At 43.3% G+C, this 18,063-nt stretch overlaps 1 long non-coding RNA gene across 1 annotated transcript; it reads left to right on the forward strand.

Annotated features, from left to right (window-relative positions):
* The first annotated feature begins 14,610 nt into the window (after positions 1-14,610).
* On the forward strand, positions 14,611-16,921 carry LOC309535053. Its single transcript, XR_014220994.1, has 2 exons — positions 14,611-14,922; positions 16,453-16,921. It is a non-coding gene; the product is annotated as an uncharacterized lncRNA (long non-coding RNA).
* The last annotated feature ends 1,142 nt before the right edge of the window (positions 16,922-18,063 follow it).

The following is an 18,063-nucleotide window of genomic DNA, read 5'->3' on the forward strand; positions in this document are numbered from 1 at the left end:
TTTGCAGATTGGATTATAGAGGAAGGTGGGTACTTCTAGTAAGCTAGCCCTGAGCCATTTAAGGCTTTATAGGTCAAAAACAGCATTTTGAATTGTGCTCGGAAACAAATCAGTTGAATCATGCTTTAAAATGGCTGGATTTCTTGAATCCACTGCTGCAGAACTTTAGATCTACCCTTTCAGAAGATCAGAATGACAAGGAAGTTGATCAAGAGAGGGTATTTAATTTAAAACAAAAGTTAATTTACCCATGGCCTAAATTTCACAGCAGGAAATGTTGAATGACTTCGCTTTTCACTTGGATTCCAGTGGTCAGATTTGCCTCCTGCATCAGATTGGCTATAGCTCTATGGCACAGCATTTGCATTGTTCAGTCCCTGCAGTCCCCAAGTTAGGCCAGGAATGACTCTTTCCTGAAACCCTGGAGAGATGCTGCTACTTATTTATTTAGTGTATTTGTACCCTGCTCTTCAGCTAGAAAGGCTCCCAGAGTGGTTTACATACTATCAAAACAAGACAGTCCCTACCGCAGGCTTACTAGCTAAAAAAGCATAACACACAAGGGAAAAGGGACAAGGAGGGAAGAGGAAAATTAAAATCAGGCACCAGTTTCTGAACAGTAGGTCCTATATTGACCAACCAGCACAGTAGCAAAGCTGATGAATGAGCCTTGCTTTCTATCTCTCCCAGTGAGGCAGCCTGATAGAATGGCTGCCCCTAGGTATCAGTCGAGGGGAGAAGAGATCTGATGGAGCTGGCCTGTCACAGAAGAGCCAATGGAGTGGGCTTGGCTTCCCAGCTCTCCCACTACTGGAATGGTTACCTCTAGATGCTTCCTGCATCTTATCTGTGTTCCTAGGCCTCCTGCATCAGATTTGCTGAGAAAAAAGGGTTCTACTTCAAGCTCAATACAGCAGGAATCTGGTTGCTGAGATATTTTTATTCTTTCCAGCTACATTTAAGGCATCCGTAATGACCATCTATCTCCTTTTGTATTTATGCAGAGGTTTTTGAGCATATTGCGCTACATTGTCAATTTCATTCAAATGTCAGCCCAGATAACTCTGGACTTGTCATTGTGCTGTAAATTTGAGAATCTCAAATGCCTCAACCTCTTTGCAGAAGGTTCTTTGTTTTGTAAATATTTAATAACTCTATTTAGGCAATGAATTGGCTAAGCGGGGATGAAAATCTTACAAGCAGGATAAAAATTGTACTTACATTGTGCAGCACCGAATGCTGCCGTTCTATGAAGCATTGACAATGCAACCAGCAAATCTTTCACTCTAAAAATTCTTCCAACTTTCTGCTTAGATTCAAGACAGATTTGGAACTTCCATTATTAGTCTGTTTTACCCACATGCCAGGACTCTCGCTGCCCAGATCGAGCTGGCGCATAGGCCGGCTTTCAGTGGTGGGAGCAGATCTGCACAAATGCAGAAATGTCCCCACAGAGCTGCCCTGTGAATCCGTGGACGAAACTAAATGATAGATTAAATGCAGGCTGGCCTGGCCCTACCATTAGGCAGAGTGAAGCACGCGCCTCAGGTAGTGGGTGCCGTGGATGGGCCAGCATCTCTTAAAGTGTCCTGCCCCCATAAGCTAGACTGGAGGAGACTGTCCTGTAGCCAGTATGGAAGTCAGATTCAACTCCCGATATAGTCGGATTCAAGAGGTAAGATTACAATGCAACAACAGCAGCAAGAATACTCATCACAAAATATTGGCAGACACAAGATTTACCCACCAGGGAAGAATGGCAGATGAAGTTGATGGACTACATGGAATTGGCGGAAATGACTGGCAGAATCCGAGACCAGGGGGAAGAGTCGGTGGAAGAAGACTGGAAAAAGTTTAAAGACTTTACAGAAATACTGTAAAATTAATGAATGTTAGAAAAATTTTGGAATGAGGTTATATGGCTTTAGTAGAAATGTTATAAGGAATTAAGTATAAATAGGTTAATAGAGCTTTAAAAGGAAAAATATGGTTAGAAGGTGTTAAGACAATTATAGGATAGAAAACAGAGGAAGATGGAAAGGAATTGCTGAAACAATTAACAGAAGTGGAATACAAAAAGGGAGGTGTGAGGAGGTCGAGGAAATAAGGGAAAGAAAGATAAGATGTTGAAATTGGATTGTGTTTTAAATGGTTTTTGTTTTGTTTTGTTTGTTTCTTTTTTGTATTGTATTGTATGTTTTTTCTTTTTTGGTGTTTTGTAGTGTTGTGTTTAATTTGTTGGAAAACTAATACAGTAAATATTATTTTTTTTAAAAATCAAGAGGTAAGATTACGGGTGCCATCTTGTTCTTCAACACAGGCAGCACTTCTGATTGTTGTGCAGTGCACTCATTCTATAGCATTAGCAGAAGTCACCACCCATTGCGTCTCCATGGCACCTTCACCATGCTTTATGCATGAGAAATATAACCACTTAATGTGGGAAATCATATCCAGTTGCCCCACTTGATTTATCATGTGATTATGCGTGTTGCCATGTATCAGCCATGCAATGGCCACTGACGTATTTTATTTTTTTAACAAAAATTTGTATAGCATTTAACTGGGGTTGGGGTGTTGCTGGGGTTGTTGGTGGAGTAGTTGCTGTTGCTGCTCTTGGCTTTTTGTATCTTTATTTTATATCTTATGGTGATTTGTGTGGACATTGTTCAGTTTGGTTGTGTATTTTTAATGTCTTATTTATTGTTATGCCGACTTTTGTTACGTTATAGTTATGCATTATTTTCATGTTGTGAGCTGACTTGAGCATAGCTTGAACTGTGGAAAGGCGGCATGCAAATAAAATTATGTACAGTGGTGCCTCGCAAGATGAAATTAATCCGTTCTGCGAGTATCTTTGTCTAGCGGTTTTTTCGTCTTGTGAAGCAACCCTATTAGCGGCTTAGTGGATTAGTGCTATTAGCGGTTTAGCGGCTATTAAAGGCTTAGCGGCTTAGCTGCTAAAAGGCTATTAAAGGCTTAGCGGCTTAGAAAAAGGGGGGGAGTGAAAAAACATCTCAAGACTCGCAAGACATTTTCGTCTTGCAAAGCAAGCCCATAGGGAAATTCGTCCTGCGAAGCGCATTGAAAAACGGAAAACCCTTTCGTCTAGTGGGTTTTCCGTCTTGAGAGGCATTCGTCTTGCGGGGCACCACTGTATGTATTTAGGTATGTATGTAAATGAAAGCTCTAAGCGGTTTACATAAAATATAAAATATACCTTACGTTTGTCAATAAAAGTCAATGATAAAAACAAGTTTATTTAAAAAAGCAAAAGTATACATTGCAAGCTAATATGACAGATTAGAATACGTATCAACTTCACATGTCTGGCTAGGCTTAGCTAAACAGGAAAGTTTTTAGACTTAAGTTGTCAATGCATCCTCCCTCCACGATTGTCCTGTTTGGATGCCCACAGCCTATTTAAATAAAAGCACGGGGAATTTTAACACATTTAATGTGCATTTTTGTTGCTGTGTATGTAGCAGCCTTAGAACCGAAGGGGAGGGGAAGTTTAATTCTTTCCCTAACACAGTCCTGACAACAAGAAAGAATTGCCTCCCTAGCGCTGCTATTTGCATTTGCATTTCAAGGGAATCCTTCGCTGACACCAAATGAAACCCAAATGGCAGCTTTGGAGAAATGGCATTTGCTGGAACGGTGGCAGGGAGAAAGCGAATCAAAGAAGGTGCCCACAGCTTAGAGCAGGGGTCAGCAAACTTTTTCAGCAGGGGGCCAGTCCACTGTTCCTCAGACCTTGTGGGGGAGTGGACTATATTTTTTTGGGGGGGGGATGAACAAATTCCTATGCCCCACAAATAACCCAGAGATGCATTTTAAATAAAAGGACACATTCTGCTCATGTAAAAACACGCTGATTCCCAGGCTGAATTTAGAATATAAATAATAAATAAATAATTTTTTATTTATACCCCGCCCTTCCTGGTTCAGAAAACCAGGCTCAGAGCAGCTAACAACAAATTTAAATCACTTAATTGATGCAACAAAAACAGCTTAAAATACAGTATAAAACGTGAATAACAATAAATTCAGAATTCAAAAATCAATTTAGGGGGGAAATCCATCCAATAAACATTAGATGATCACCAGGGCTAGCTGGCTAAATTAGTCCTATTTGGGCCAGTGAGGAGACCATGGGAAAATTAGCTGTGGGATCCCAGAGCAGGTAATCTTCATAAAAAGGGGGAGGGAAGGAAGGGGAATAAAAGATCAGGCTAAGTTCAAATTGAAAGCCAGGTGGTTTGGACCTGAAGGCGATTGGGCCGGATCTGGCCCCCGGGCCAGCAGCTGCTTTTATTGGAAAAAACATTGACTTCATGCCATTGATGTCACATCTGCTTTGGCCCACTGGGGGCGCTCTTTCAAACTCCATCCCCCAGGCAAATGGTCATTGCCAGCAAAAACATAGCCTCTGGCCCTTGGAGGAAGAGTTCCCAGGGTGTTCCCTGGGGAGAGGGAATTACTGTGACACCAGTTTACATGTGTAGTGTTGACATTCCCTCAAAAGCACTGAGCGCTTCTGGTTACTTGCAAATGCGGAGGGAGCTGAATGTCAGACGCAAGTTCATTCTTTATACATTTTAAGCAGGACTTCTATCTGGCAGAAACCCAGGTTATCAGCAGGAGGTTATGGGTAGTGAGAACATAATCGTATAAAAAATGAGTTCAGTTCTCTACTCACAGCCATGTAAGTAGGGGAATGTTTGTTCAAGGGCTTGAAGTAGCCTTAGGCAGGGAAGGAAATACTATTTTGAGTCTTTGAGGCCATGGGAATGTTATGCTGTCTCAGGCTGCCCATGTTTTGAGAGATTTAAGAGGCCAATTGAAATAGCAGCATTTCAGCACCTAGATGCTCCATTCATTATATACATTACTGCTAGAGCTATAATGGCTTTCTTCAGTCCATGCCAACACCTAATATGTCAAACAAATGCTCAGCATCTTGCCCTATACTATAGGTGTTGGTGGGGAGAGGAGCTCACTCGTACTGAGAGAAAATAACAAATCGCCTTCATGTTCCTTACGGCATCCTTCTGAAGTAATTATTTGGGAAACCAGCTAATGCAGTGTCTTTGTGGAATGAAACTGGTTACATTCCTAGCAAGTTGTTATGTTTACTACAAACAGTTCCAGGCAATACAAGCCATGTCTGATTTTATGTGCCATTCAGAGTAGCACATTTACCTCCCTCTTTCTCATTTAGCATAGATGCAGGAGCAGACCATCTTACAATAAATATCACCTAATTTTTATTTTTGGAAAGCAGATAAGCTTGCCTTGATTAATTTCCTTGTTAAAAACTCTGGCACGGAGCAGTTACTACAATATGTTCTCCAGGTCCCTGTTTTTAGCCTTTCTCTGTTTCCATGTTGGAAGCCATAAAATATTTTAGAAAGGAATATTCTTGTTTATTCTATTTGTAGCCAGATAGGAAGATGGGCATTTTGACCCATCTTCTGGACCCCCACATACCTGGTGCACAATCAGAGCTTACCCAGCTCCCTGTGCTCCAGAGATGTATGTCTCTGTAAGAATTTCTTTACAGACAAGAGCTGTATTGGCCTCCTCAAATGAAGACTGAGAGGAGACCTGGGGATTGCTGCCGCAGCTGCTCCTCACTGGGCTGTGGAAATTACTAGGCATCCCCTGATGCTCCATTTGAGTAGAAGGGCTTTGGGGTCTGTTTTTTCCAGGCCAGCTACAAAAGATCTGATTTAGGAAGATGGCTTGTCTGGGCAATGTGTATTGCAGGCTTAAATCAGGCGAAAATCAATGGGGCTGAAGCACAAGTCACTCCTTATATATTGTTTTCAGAGGCAGCTAGCTGAGATCACCAGTCTTTTAGAGCCACACTCAAAAGTATTTATCATTCCAATAGAGAAGCCTGCAACAAACATTCCCTCATCCAAAGATCTAAATTTATATATTTTCATATACTTTGTTCCTTCTCCTTTCCCACCAGACATAGCAGCCTTCTGCTTTCTTTCTTCCTCTTTGTGCTCTATTACACATTAACACAAAGCTCTTTCCCTCACTTGGCTTGAGGTACTAAAAAAATAAATAAATGCCTACAATGCACTGTGTTTAAATAAATAAATGCCTACAATGCACTGTGTTTAAATCTACTATTTCTACTAAGTGTGTGTGTGTGTGTGTGTGTGTGTGTGTGTGTAGGCCAGATAAAAAAATATTCAGGAGTGACATGAGGAATGAAAGCACAGATGGTTTGCAGTGAAATGTTGGGGGGCACTTGTTATTCATAACCTGGAGGGCACAGGAAGCATCATAAACACTCAAGCCAAACAACTGATGTTCTTCTGGTCTGATCCCATGAGCCGCTATACTGTACCGAAGCAAAGCTTTTTACATTATGGTCCTAGCAGTAGGACCAGTAGGTCCTTTTGACAAGGCTCAGATCACTCTGGCACACCTTTCAACTGTCCCGATTTGAGCAGGATATCCCGGAATTACAGAAGCCATCCTGACTTCTGATTGGATCACGGGATGTTCTGTTTTGGCTCCCACGAGTGTGCGACCCCCAAGGACACCCATTTTGGAGAGCCGTGCTTTCACACAAGCCACTTGGCTCCCGCAAGAGCCAGCCCCGGAAGATGTGGATATCCAAGTACAGCTGCAGTGGGGAACCTGCTGCCCTCCAAATGTTTTTGGGATTACAATTCCCATCACCCTTCACCATTGACCATGCTGGCAAGGGCTGATGAGATAGAGGATGTGTGCACACTATACATTCAATACGCCCCTTCCAGGGAACTGTAGTTTGTTGGGGATGCTGGGAATTATAGCTCTGTTGGGGTGAACTGCAGCGCTCACAATTATTGGGGGGTATGGTTTAAATGTCTGGAGTGAATGCTTCCACAAAGTTCAGCAGCATTTGGATGGCCACAGGTTCCTGTTTAAACAAGACAATGCTTTTTCATAGCCATTCATTTCATCCACAAGTTCAATGCCTGGAGGCATCAAGATGTGCCGTCATCCCCCCTCTACCCCAGCCCCTAACAACAACTCAGAAAAGGCCAGAGAGTAGAGTGCTGCATCTGATAACAAAGAGTCGAGAAGGGGTGGGGGCAGTGATCTGTTGAGCTGTGAGAGCGACTCACAGCTACAAGACCAAGCATAGTAACACCGTGGCCCTGGGACACCGGCCAAGCCTGCAATTAGCTGTGTCAGATTGGCAAAGCCTATAAATGTCATGGCCAAATTAGGAATGTCAGCTCCGCTGCCTGCCCGGATGAAGCATGCATCTTTCTCCGCTTGGCAGTTTGACATGATGTTGGAATGCAAAGTTGTGACAACAACTCACAGAAAAACTTGGTTCAGGCTCTTTGTCCCTGGTTGTCACTTTCAGAGTTTTAAATTATCTGAAACGTTCATAGACTACTAGGCATGGCAGGAGCCCATTTCACTGTGTCCAGTAACCACAAGTCTAGGGCACAAACAATAAGGGCAGTGGGTGGGGGGCTTAAATGTATGTAATGATGAAGCCTCACTGTTTTGTTTTTAATGAGAAAAAGTGTCAGGAGGCTGCAGTACTGTGCAGAAGAGCAATGGGGTTGTTGTTTTTCTACTGGATGACTTTGCTTTTCATTAAAGATAGGAATCCGCTGGCATCAATTGAACCTTTGGGGTGGAAGGGTGGTTTCTGTTGGAGTAATAGCATATGGGGAGGGGGATTAACCCTCCCCATGCACTTCATCCCACTCCTGACCCACTCTACATATATACAACTAAATTTAAAAAACTAGGTATTCTGATTGCAACCATACAATTAAGATCTTGCCTAATTTGGCTTTTGGACTAAGAGAAACCCCGCTGCAAGCCTGCATTAAGACCCCCGCTACAGAGTCATATATAACATTTTAAATAAATTGGACACCCAGTTCTATAGACAACACATGGAACACATGAGGAGTGCTCTTATGCAGTGCGTGTTCATTTCAATGAGACTTGCACAGGAAAAGATCCCCATAGATTTTGCTGCATGCTAGTTCAAGGGTAGGGGAATTCCACTTGGATTTTTCATATCAGGCACTAAAATGTGTTGGGCAGTATTTGTCTTTTTATTTATTATTTCTCTTATTTATTATTTATTTCAATGAAGGTATGCCCCACCCTTCATTTGAAAGAAAGCCCAAGGTGCCAACCAATATATGATTATAATAATACAAAATGCAAGAAGAAGGAGAGCGAAACCACTTGAAACACCAGTGAAAACATACAGCAAGGTCAGTGGAAAAATTCTTACACCCTAAAAGCTTTGGCAGAATAGGAAATATGTCACCAAATTGCATATACCACCGTCTTCCTATCGCTTTCCCCCCATGGGTAGACTCATTTCCAGCTCCAGCTCTGAGGGCACTTTCTGTAGCCACTCCATTTCCTCTAGACTTGGGTGCCTGGGCCACCTGGCTGACTTACGGATTTGAAGTTCCACTGGGAAAAACTGCAAGAGGGTTTGTAGGAGCTTGCCAGGAACCTCCACCAGCTGGTTGATCAGACAGGTACCCGGCATCCTCAAAGGGTCGACTGAATCGAAGGATGGCCTCCTCTTCTCGGTTGAAAGGTTAGTAGCATATGAGCCAAAACACTCTGTGGGGTGTGGGTGGGTGTATGAGATGGGGGGCGGCTATGCCTCCCACCCTAAAAACTACAAGGGGCTCTATCAATGGAAGGTGCTCCATTAGGGGGAAAGGGGCAGTCCCACACCAACCTCAGCCTGCTACCAGGCAGAGGGCCTTCTTGGTAGTGGCGCCCGCCCTGTGGAATGCCCTCCCATCAGATGTCAAGGAAATAAACAACTATCTGACATGTAGAAAACATCTGAAGGCAGCCCTGTTTACGGTAGTTTTTAACGTTTGATGTTTTGTCGTGTTTTTAATATTCCGTTGGGAGCAGCCCAGAGTGGCTGGGGAGGCCAGGCCAGATGGGCGGGGGTGTAAATAAATTATTTATTTATTTATTTATTTATTTATTTATTTATTTATTTATTTATTTACAGCCACTCAGGGGTGGGCTGATCTGCATGTCAGAGAAAAGATATGCTAGTCATCTTCAAATATCTTGAGGGCTGTCACATGGAAGAGGGAGCAAAATTGTTTTCTCCTGCTCTGGAGGACTCAAACCAATGGCTTCAGGTTACAAGAAAGGAGGTTCTGACGAGAGCCAGTGTGGTGTAGTGGTTAAGAGCAGTAGACTCGTAATCTGGTGAACTGGGTTCGCGTCTCCGCTCCTCCACATGCAGCTGCTGGGTGACCTTGGGCCAGTCACACTTCTCTGAAGTCTCTCAGCCCCACTCACCTCACAGAGTGTTTGTTGTGGGGGAGGAAGGGAAAGGAGAATGTTAGCCGCTTTGAGACTCCTTAAAGGGAGTGAAAGGCGGGATATCAAATCCAAACTCTTCTTCTAAAAAAAGGGGGGGGAGAAAGGAGATTCTGACTAAACATCTGGAAGAATTTTTTGATGGTAAGAGCTGTTTGGCAGTGCAACTGTCTCCCTTGGGAGGTGGTGGACCCTCCTTCCTTGGAGGTTTTTAAGCAGAGGTTGGGTGGCCATTTGTCTTGGATGCTTGAGCTGAGTTTCCTGCCTTGCAGGGGGTTGGACTAGATGACCCTCAGGGTCCCTTCCAACTCTACAATTCTATAATTCATTTGCTCTGACTTCATCTACTGTTTTTCTCCCTGCCTTCTGCCTTACCAGTCCCAATGGGGACCAGGTCTTTAAACGCCAGTTCTGTAGTTATGGCTTTACTTGTTAAACATCTTAGAAGCCTGCATCTTAAGACTATGCCTCTTGTTAGATAAGCAAGCAGAAGTAAATCAATCTGGGCTCAGTCTCCGTGTCTCAGCACGCTTCACACGCTCATAATTTACTGGTGGGGATTGTTTTTTTGGTGCAGCACAGTAAGATCCTTGTGGAAGCTTCGGTGTCGTCCTGCCTTGGGCAGCCCTATCCGTCATAATGACAGCGCTGAGTAAATAATTGATAATAATGAAACTTCTTTATTGGAAAGGACTTTTAACTACTTAGCTGCAAAAATATGCACAGCCTGTACAAAAGCAGACTCAATATCGTCACTCAAAGTGCTCTTGTGTCCTGATGAGTCAGCTTTGTAAAGAATTATGCAGCAAAGAACAGATCTATGAAAGGAATTTAACTCAGAATAGCTGAGTTATTGCAAAGCATATTCTTCTTTCGACCTCTAATTTTTCCATAGTAGCAGCTTGATCCCCAACAACAACAACAAAGTTGCGTCTTGACTTCAACCTAAAATAGCACTTTTGGATTGTCAAATGCATAGGAAAAACTATTGGGGAAGACAGGAGCCGTCTAAAACTGGATAACTACACATGCAGAAACCTGATGTTTTAGAAGATATTTGAAATGAGGTTCCCATCAAACTATAGTTCTTTTAGAATTATTTTTCATTTATTAAACCTCTTTGAAAATGCAAATTAAAAAAAATCAAATGAAACAGATGCAAAGTTATTAACATAGCAGGCTCAAGACAGCTCAGCAACTATACATACTGATAAACAGTTCTCAGTTGGTTCTATGCAGTTCAATGTCCACTCAGGCGTAAGTCCTTTTGACTCCAATGGGATTTACTCCCAGGTGCGTATCCATAGGATCACAACCTTTACAAGAAAGCAAGTTTCATATTCTTTTGAATATATCCAGGAGCAATACTATTTTCATACTGTTGCCGGACTCTGTTGCCTCTTCCATGCTACAACATGCAAATATTTCCTTTTAAGCCTTGATCCATTGAGCAAGCAACAGAGAACGTACACATTCATTTCTGCGGGTTGGGAGGAGAATGATCCTGTTCTGCATCTCAGCTTTGAAAGCGCTGTTGACCTCTCTCAAAAGTTTTTCCAGCTTGGAAGAAGCAGCTTCCTCCCACGTGACCTAGTTCTTGTGGAGCCCAGTTGTGTAAGCGTTTGAAGTATGATGAGGATATATTGCACAACGCTGCTGTTCGGAAGGAACAGAACACGGAGGAAACTAGAAGTCTCATGAGTAATTAATTGCCGTGAAATCTATTATGAATATTACTTGCCATTTCTGAAGCGCTTTCCAAGCATGCCCAGATGGCTGCTTCCCACACTCTCGGTTGGGGTTCTGTGATGCAAAACCAGAAACACAGCAAAGCGGTGCAGGGGAAGCCAAGTCCCAAAGACTCTCCTCATCGTCACTGATGCCCAAAACTGAGGGCTTTGGTTGATTCACTTTCTCACATTCCTATCTCACATCCTTCATGGAACCCAAGTCACCCAAGGTATACATGTGATTCCCAGGCATGACCAGACCCTGACTGGCTTTGCTTCATCAAGGAGTTGGTAGCCTCCTTTGTCTTCAGACCATGTGGCATGGTTGGATTGGGGCCAGGGAAGGAGTCTTGGGCAGAACCTTGAGCAGGAAAATTCAGAGCAGATAGATCTGGAGCAGATAAATGGGCCAGGGGGTGGGGTTGGCTGCTCTGCCAAAAGAAGTAGTGGGGCAACCCATAAGGAACAAAATGAATGGGAACAAGGTAGGGACACAATTCCTGTTTTCAGTAGAGGTTAAATTGCAAAAACAGTGTTTTGTTTTTTTAACAAGGGCATTGGCTGCAGATATATATATATATATATATAGCTATAGATACATACACTGTTATCTAGACAGATTGATCACTGATCATCCTGCCAATATCCTCTTTGTGCTTCCTTGGGCAGGGGAGACAGACTGTAGCCTATCAGACCAGAACCATTAGTCACAGATGAATGTAATGACAAGATAGCAGAGCTGGGATGAGAAGTGAGATCCCTGCAGTCACAACTTAGATTGTCCATGCTGCGCTGGCCCCTCTGAGACATGAGATAGGCTGCATCTAGTTCTTTCAGTTAGAACTTCATGATGTGTATTGAATTATCAGAGGGCTCATAAAGAAGGCCACTATAGTGCTCTTTTTACAGCACAGGAAACAAAACTGCTCACCTTCCCATGTCACACATGTGCCAGCAATGATAGGATAAACATGAAAGAATAAATCGACACAGATCTGACATCAGAAATGGCAATATTCAAAAGCCAGTGTGTCAAAACATTTCAACCACCAGGACACCCTATATATGACTTTAAGAGTGAGTGGCCATCCCGAAACAAAGGAATCTCAAAGGGAGACTGAAAAGTGAAACTGCTGAATTACAATACAGCAATAAGTTCAATACTGTCACTTGTGAACTGATCTGGGATAAAATACAGCACTACTAGTGATTCCATAATTGTTATTGTCTGTACTTTTTGGCATTGGATTTCTCTCTGACCTCCTGAGTCTGTCTCTCTGTAAGTCAGGATGACACTTCATGCATCTGACGAGGTAGATTGTAGTCCACAAAATCTTCAGTTAAGCAAATGTTGCTTCTTTGACGAATGTAGTCAGAGAGAGATGACTGCCCGTCCTATGCTTTTGTTACCTGCACAGGCGAGGCCACGCCCCCCTCTGGTCACATGTAGAGGAAGTCTGTCCCAGCCTAGGAGGAAACAGGAAGTTCCAACTGGCTGCTCCAGGCATCCCCTTGTTATGTCCACTTTAGGGATGTCGTACTTGACTGCTCTGTGTTTCACATCCCACAAATATTCCTTGCTTGCATCCGCAGTCAGGTAAAAGCTTTACAGGGATGGAATAGCCAAACCTAGGGAGTAGTTTAGGAACACAAATAGCTATCCTTCTACTTCTCAAAATTCCTGTAAACATTTATAACAGACTGGGGTGAATATTGTAAGGGATTATAGGGAGGCTAATCACTTCTGATAGGAGCCCACAGCTTCCTGAAGAGTTACGTTTCAAGACTGGGTGCCTCAAGATATCTAGTCCCTTAGTACAGCAAAGTGATTTGTAGGTACCATATGTAGACAAGAAGCAGACAATCTTACAATGTGGTGGTGGGAAACCTCTGGTCTGCCAGATTTGCTGAACTATAACTCCAGTCATCAAGCTCAGCCAGTTGCAGCCATTCAACAAAATCTGTAGGGCCAGATGATCTCCTTCCTGGTTATATGTCAATGACAGTGAAATTAGCTCCATGCCACCATAATCTTCTTAAGGTGGTATATCAGCAAATTTAACCCTACTAACTGTAACAGTGTTGAACTGCCAGCAATCCCTTCTTATTTGGTTTTTCATCTGAGCTACTAGTGGCCATGAACCTCTTCTATAGCCAGAAGGGAACCTGTTGTTTGCTATTTTCTCAGATATATTGAAGGAGCTTTGCAGAGTAAAATCCTTTATAGCTGAAGGAAAGTGAACACATGGAGGTTTTTTACTCTATGCTTTGTGGTGGCTGTGTTTTGTTAATATTGCATGGCCTGCATGAAACTTTCACTGGGGAAAGGCCTCTGGGAATTGCACTTTTATGGTTGACTTCCAGAGTTACATTCTCACTAATTGCAATAGCCATTCCACTTGCTGATGGAGCAGCGAATGTTTTACACACTCACATGTTTAAAGCTTTTGGTCCTATTCTAGAAAACAGTGTACTAAGTTTGGATATGCTGCAACATAAACACAATATTGTAAACTTTCTGATACACAGCAGTAATAAAACTGGGCCACTGCACTCACAGTTCCCATCACTAGCCGCATTCTGATATATATTTTTAAACTAACATTTTAATATCTTTTTTCTAACAATATTTTCATACAGGAAAGCGTTTTCTACATTGCATCTGTCTATTCATTTTAAAAACTGCAATAGCTGCAATTGGATTCCTATTGCCCATAAAAGTGGCAAACTAACTCCCAGGTAAATGCAATTCTATACCCACTTACCCAAACCTGGGAGTTAGTTCCGCTGAACTAATGAACAATTCAGGGAAAGAGAGCAATCTCTCCCTTAAGTTGACAAGAGAAAGGGGAAGCGGTGGGTAAAAACAGCATAGAGCCAATTGAAAATATTTATTTAAACATTCTTCCCCCAAATCAATGTAACGAGTGCTGATTTAGAGAAGCTGTCCCAGTTTCTGATTTGTTCCTAGAATGTCCCACTTTTTCTTAGGATGTCCCTATTTTCATTGGATAAATGTTGGAGGGTATGGAGTTATCTGACCCCTGAGCTGTGTGAAGGCAATCCTATATGGGGAAGTTTTTTTCATGTTTTATTATGTTTTTATATAAGTTGGAAGCTGCCCAGAGTGGTTGGGGCAACCCAGTAAGATGTGTAGGTTATAAATAGTAAAATTATCATTATGGAATGGGACGTCCCTATTTTCACTGGAGAAATGTTGGAGGGTATGCTAGACCTCACCTTCAAAACGAAAGATTCCCCTACCTCTCCCACTCCCTTGCTCAGTGTGTTTCCCTAGTCAGCGTGCTTTCGCTCTTTTACAAAAATAAAATAAAATTAAAGTGGTCTCTTTAACAATGCAGCAATTTTTGTGCTGTGTACCCAAGTCCAAAGAGTGTCCTGGGACTTTTTTAGGGCATCAGGTTAGCTTAGGGGGCCGGCCCACAGAGGCCTGTCCACTTCCTGCCCCTCAGTACCTGTCACCCGAGGTTGCTGCCTGTCTCATGGTAGGGCCAGGCCTGTCGTCCTTCAGATCACGGTTCCCTTCACAGGTTCACTAAGTATATGAGGAGGCAGTGGGATTGCTCACCACACACACCCAGCAGCTGCTAAATTGGCACTGGTGCGAAAGTGACCTACACAAATAGGGTCAGATATGTGTGGGCCTCTTTCAGAGAACAGGCCAGTAAGTTCAGTTGAACTGAAGAAAACAACTGCCACAAACGCAGAAGGTTTAACTGAAAGCAGTATTCAGAGAGAGGTGCCCAGAGGTGCCCAATGCCGGAGGATCACATACGTGCATTACGTTTTGAGGCAAGCTTGCTATTGTTAGCAGGTACGTTCCCTGAACAGGAAGCCTCCCGACAAATAGCTAGCGCAATTGACTTCCTCCCCGCTGCTGACAACACAGAGATGCATCAGTCCTGCTCTTAGACAAGTCATATATTTTGCCGGAGAAGGCAGGATGATTAAATGTTTAGACACTCTGTCAGCAGCAGGGGACACGGGAAGGGACAAAAGCTGTGGACCAGATGAATGTATCTGGAATGAGTTTGTTTCACAAAAGCATTGTTGTCAGCGTGAGGAACACAATCACAGTTCGTCGCCATGAGACAGTGGTGATAATGAGCGGCTGGTGGGCTGATTCTTTTCCTGAGTTACGCCTGCTGAATGGGGTCAGACTCACTCCTGGCATAGAATCATAGTTCTGGAATGGACCTTGGAGGTGAGGTAGTCCAACCCACAGCACAACCCACAGGATCTGAAAGTAGAGCATTCTTGGCAGACACTGTCTCTGCTCAAATATGTACCTCCAATGAAGGAGGAACTTCTACCTCCTGAGACAGGAAGAGCTGTCAAACATCTCTTACGTTTCTGCTAACATTTAGCAGAAATCCGATTATCTACAATTTCCATCTATTGGTTCTTGTTTCTTATCTGGAGCAATTGTCTTCTCCATCTTCTTCATTCCAGCCCTTCACTGCTCTTATGCTTGCAGAACCTGGTGTGGTAGAACAGTGGTAGTGCTTGGGGAATAGACCCTAACAAAGGGACACCCCTGTGCCAGTGGAGTGCTGCTGGTGTAAGGAGCAGAAAATACAGAGGGAGAAAAGTGGCTTAGGCAGAACCCTGGTATGCCAGCTGATTCAGTGGCTCAATTTGTGGAGGTCAGACACATTTCTGACAGCACTGAAGCACTACAGCTCAATTCAAAACATATTTATATGCCACTTTTCTGGGCAAATCCCACCCAAAACAGCTTTTAAGTAAGGCTCCTGCCCTTAAAGTACTTACTTTGATGTATATCTTCTGGAAATCATTTTTTTTACTTTCCTCTGAGTAAATATATTTAGGATTTGGGTGCAAACATGAAATATTAAAATGTTTCAGTTTGGGAAAGAGGTGGACCATAAAGAAGGCTGATTGCCGAAGAATTGATGCTTTTGAATTATGGTGCTGGAGGAGGCTCTTGAGAGTCCCATGGACTGCAAGAAGATCAAACCTATCCATTCTTAAGGAAATCAGCCCTGAGTGCTCACTGGAAGGACAGATCCCGAAGCTGAGACTCCAATACTTTGGCCACCTCATGAGAAGAGAAGACTCCCTGGAAAAGACCCTGGTGTTGGGAAAGATGGAGGATACAAGGAGAAGGGGACGACAGAGGATGAGATGGTTGGACAGTGTTCTTGAAGCTACCAGCATGAGTTTGACCAAACTGCGGGAGGCAGTGGAAGACAGGAGTGCCTGGTGTGCTCTGGTTCATGGGGTCATGAAGAGTTGGACACGACTAAACGACTAAACAAATGTTTGAGAAAGAGCTCTCTCTCAGAATCTGCTTTGCTGATCCCTGCTGTATCTTTTTCAGGTGGCTCCACTGATGAGGCAGGGAAAATACAAAGCAAGAGAGGCAAAACCAGAAGATCTGAAAGAGAGAGAACATGTTCAGCAAGAGATGGGTTTACTATGTGTGTGAAGTAGGGGGAACTAAGATCTGAAGGACTGCAGGAGGAATACAGATAAGGAAGTTCCTTCACCTCTGTATTAAATTTCTTCCATACTTAAGATTCTGTTGCATCACAAGATTGCGGGGAGGAGTTACTCCCTTATTATTCTTTGGAGAAGCTCAGAACCATCAGATAAACTGCTTTCTTGTCTTCCTATGAAAATCTCAGTACTGTTGTAGCAGGAGCTATAGTTCAATGCGCACAGTTCCCTCTGGAAATGCCTGTCAGGTCTTCAGTGATTGGCAAACAGAGATTAAACTGCCACTGTGCCTTTGTATTTGGAGTTCTGGGGGGAATGTGCACACAGAGATAATAAAGAAACATGCTGTAGTGAGGAATACATAATACTTGTAAAATATATGGAGGGAAAATTTGCTGCGCACAGTCCAGTTAAACACTTTCAAGCGCTGTGGAGAAATGAGAATTTACATGACTGGCTGCTCCAATAGGTCTCTGGTAGCTGCATTCTAGACCACCTGAGATTTCTGAACCGTCTTTTAAAGGTAGCCTACGTAGTCTAGTCTGGACATGACCAGATCATGAATCACTTTACCAAGGTGCCACTTTTCAGATAGAAACACAGGTTTCCTAGACTTGGCGGTGGCAGTGGGGTGTTTGTTGGGAAGCCTAGAACAGTGGTTAGAAGTGTGTGTGCATCTTTTGTTTCTCCGCTAATTATTTTCTGTACAATTACAATGTTAGAGCCATCATCTTTCTTTCCTCCCCTGAAAGGGCACCATCAGATCAGCTCCTCTGGGATTGCTTTTGCTTCCCGTTGGTATTCATGAGCAGTTGGTGCCCTTGTGGGTGGGCTAGTTCTTATTTATTATGGATGACACATTTATTAAGTATTAATACACCCCATTCAAATGAGTCACCTTCCTCTGTGTGCCTGCTTCAAGTTTCAGATTTTTCTGCACTATCCCAGCTGGAGGAAGGAAACAGGATGGGACTTGACTGCTGTTGCATCATTCTCTTCGGATGCAATGGGCACTGTGGCAGCCTCACGCCACCTCAATCTCTTTCATTGCGCCCTTGTTGCTTCAGCCTTTAGGGTCAAATTTCCTTGTTTCCTTATAGCCATGAAAGGAGGAAGCAGAAGACAGAAGGACTTGCTCTTCTCCTGCCATCGTGCTTGGGAAGATTTCTCAAAGAACTCCACCCTGGCTCTTTGTCCCCCAAACTGTTAGCAGAATGTGCTGGAGGCCTTAGCAGGAACAACCATTCTTCTTGTCCCTGAGTCTCTGGCTCAAGTGGGAAAGAAACAGCTCTGCAGGACCTGGAGGTATCCACAAGATGCTCAGGTTGTTTGGGCAAAAGCTGAGGTGAGGGCAGATGTGGTCTAGTGTGAGTCTTGAGGATGGTCAAGGAATGAGCAAGTAACCCAATGCCAATGTAACACCTGGCCTGGAAAAGCATAAATGGTGTGACCTACTAGCAAGTGTATTGCAGCAGGTCCCAGGTCAGGCTGT

This window comes from Podarcis vaucheri, assembly GCF_965113315.1.
Source record: "Podarcis vaucheri genome assembly, chromosome: 1".
NCBI lineage: Eukaryota > Metazoa > Chordata > Lepidosauria > Squamata > Lacertidae > Podarcis > Podarcis vaucheri.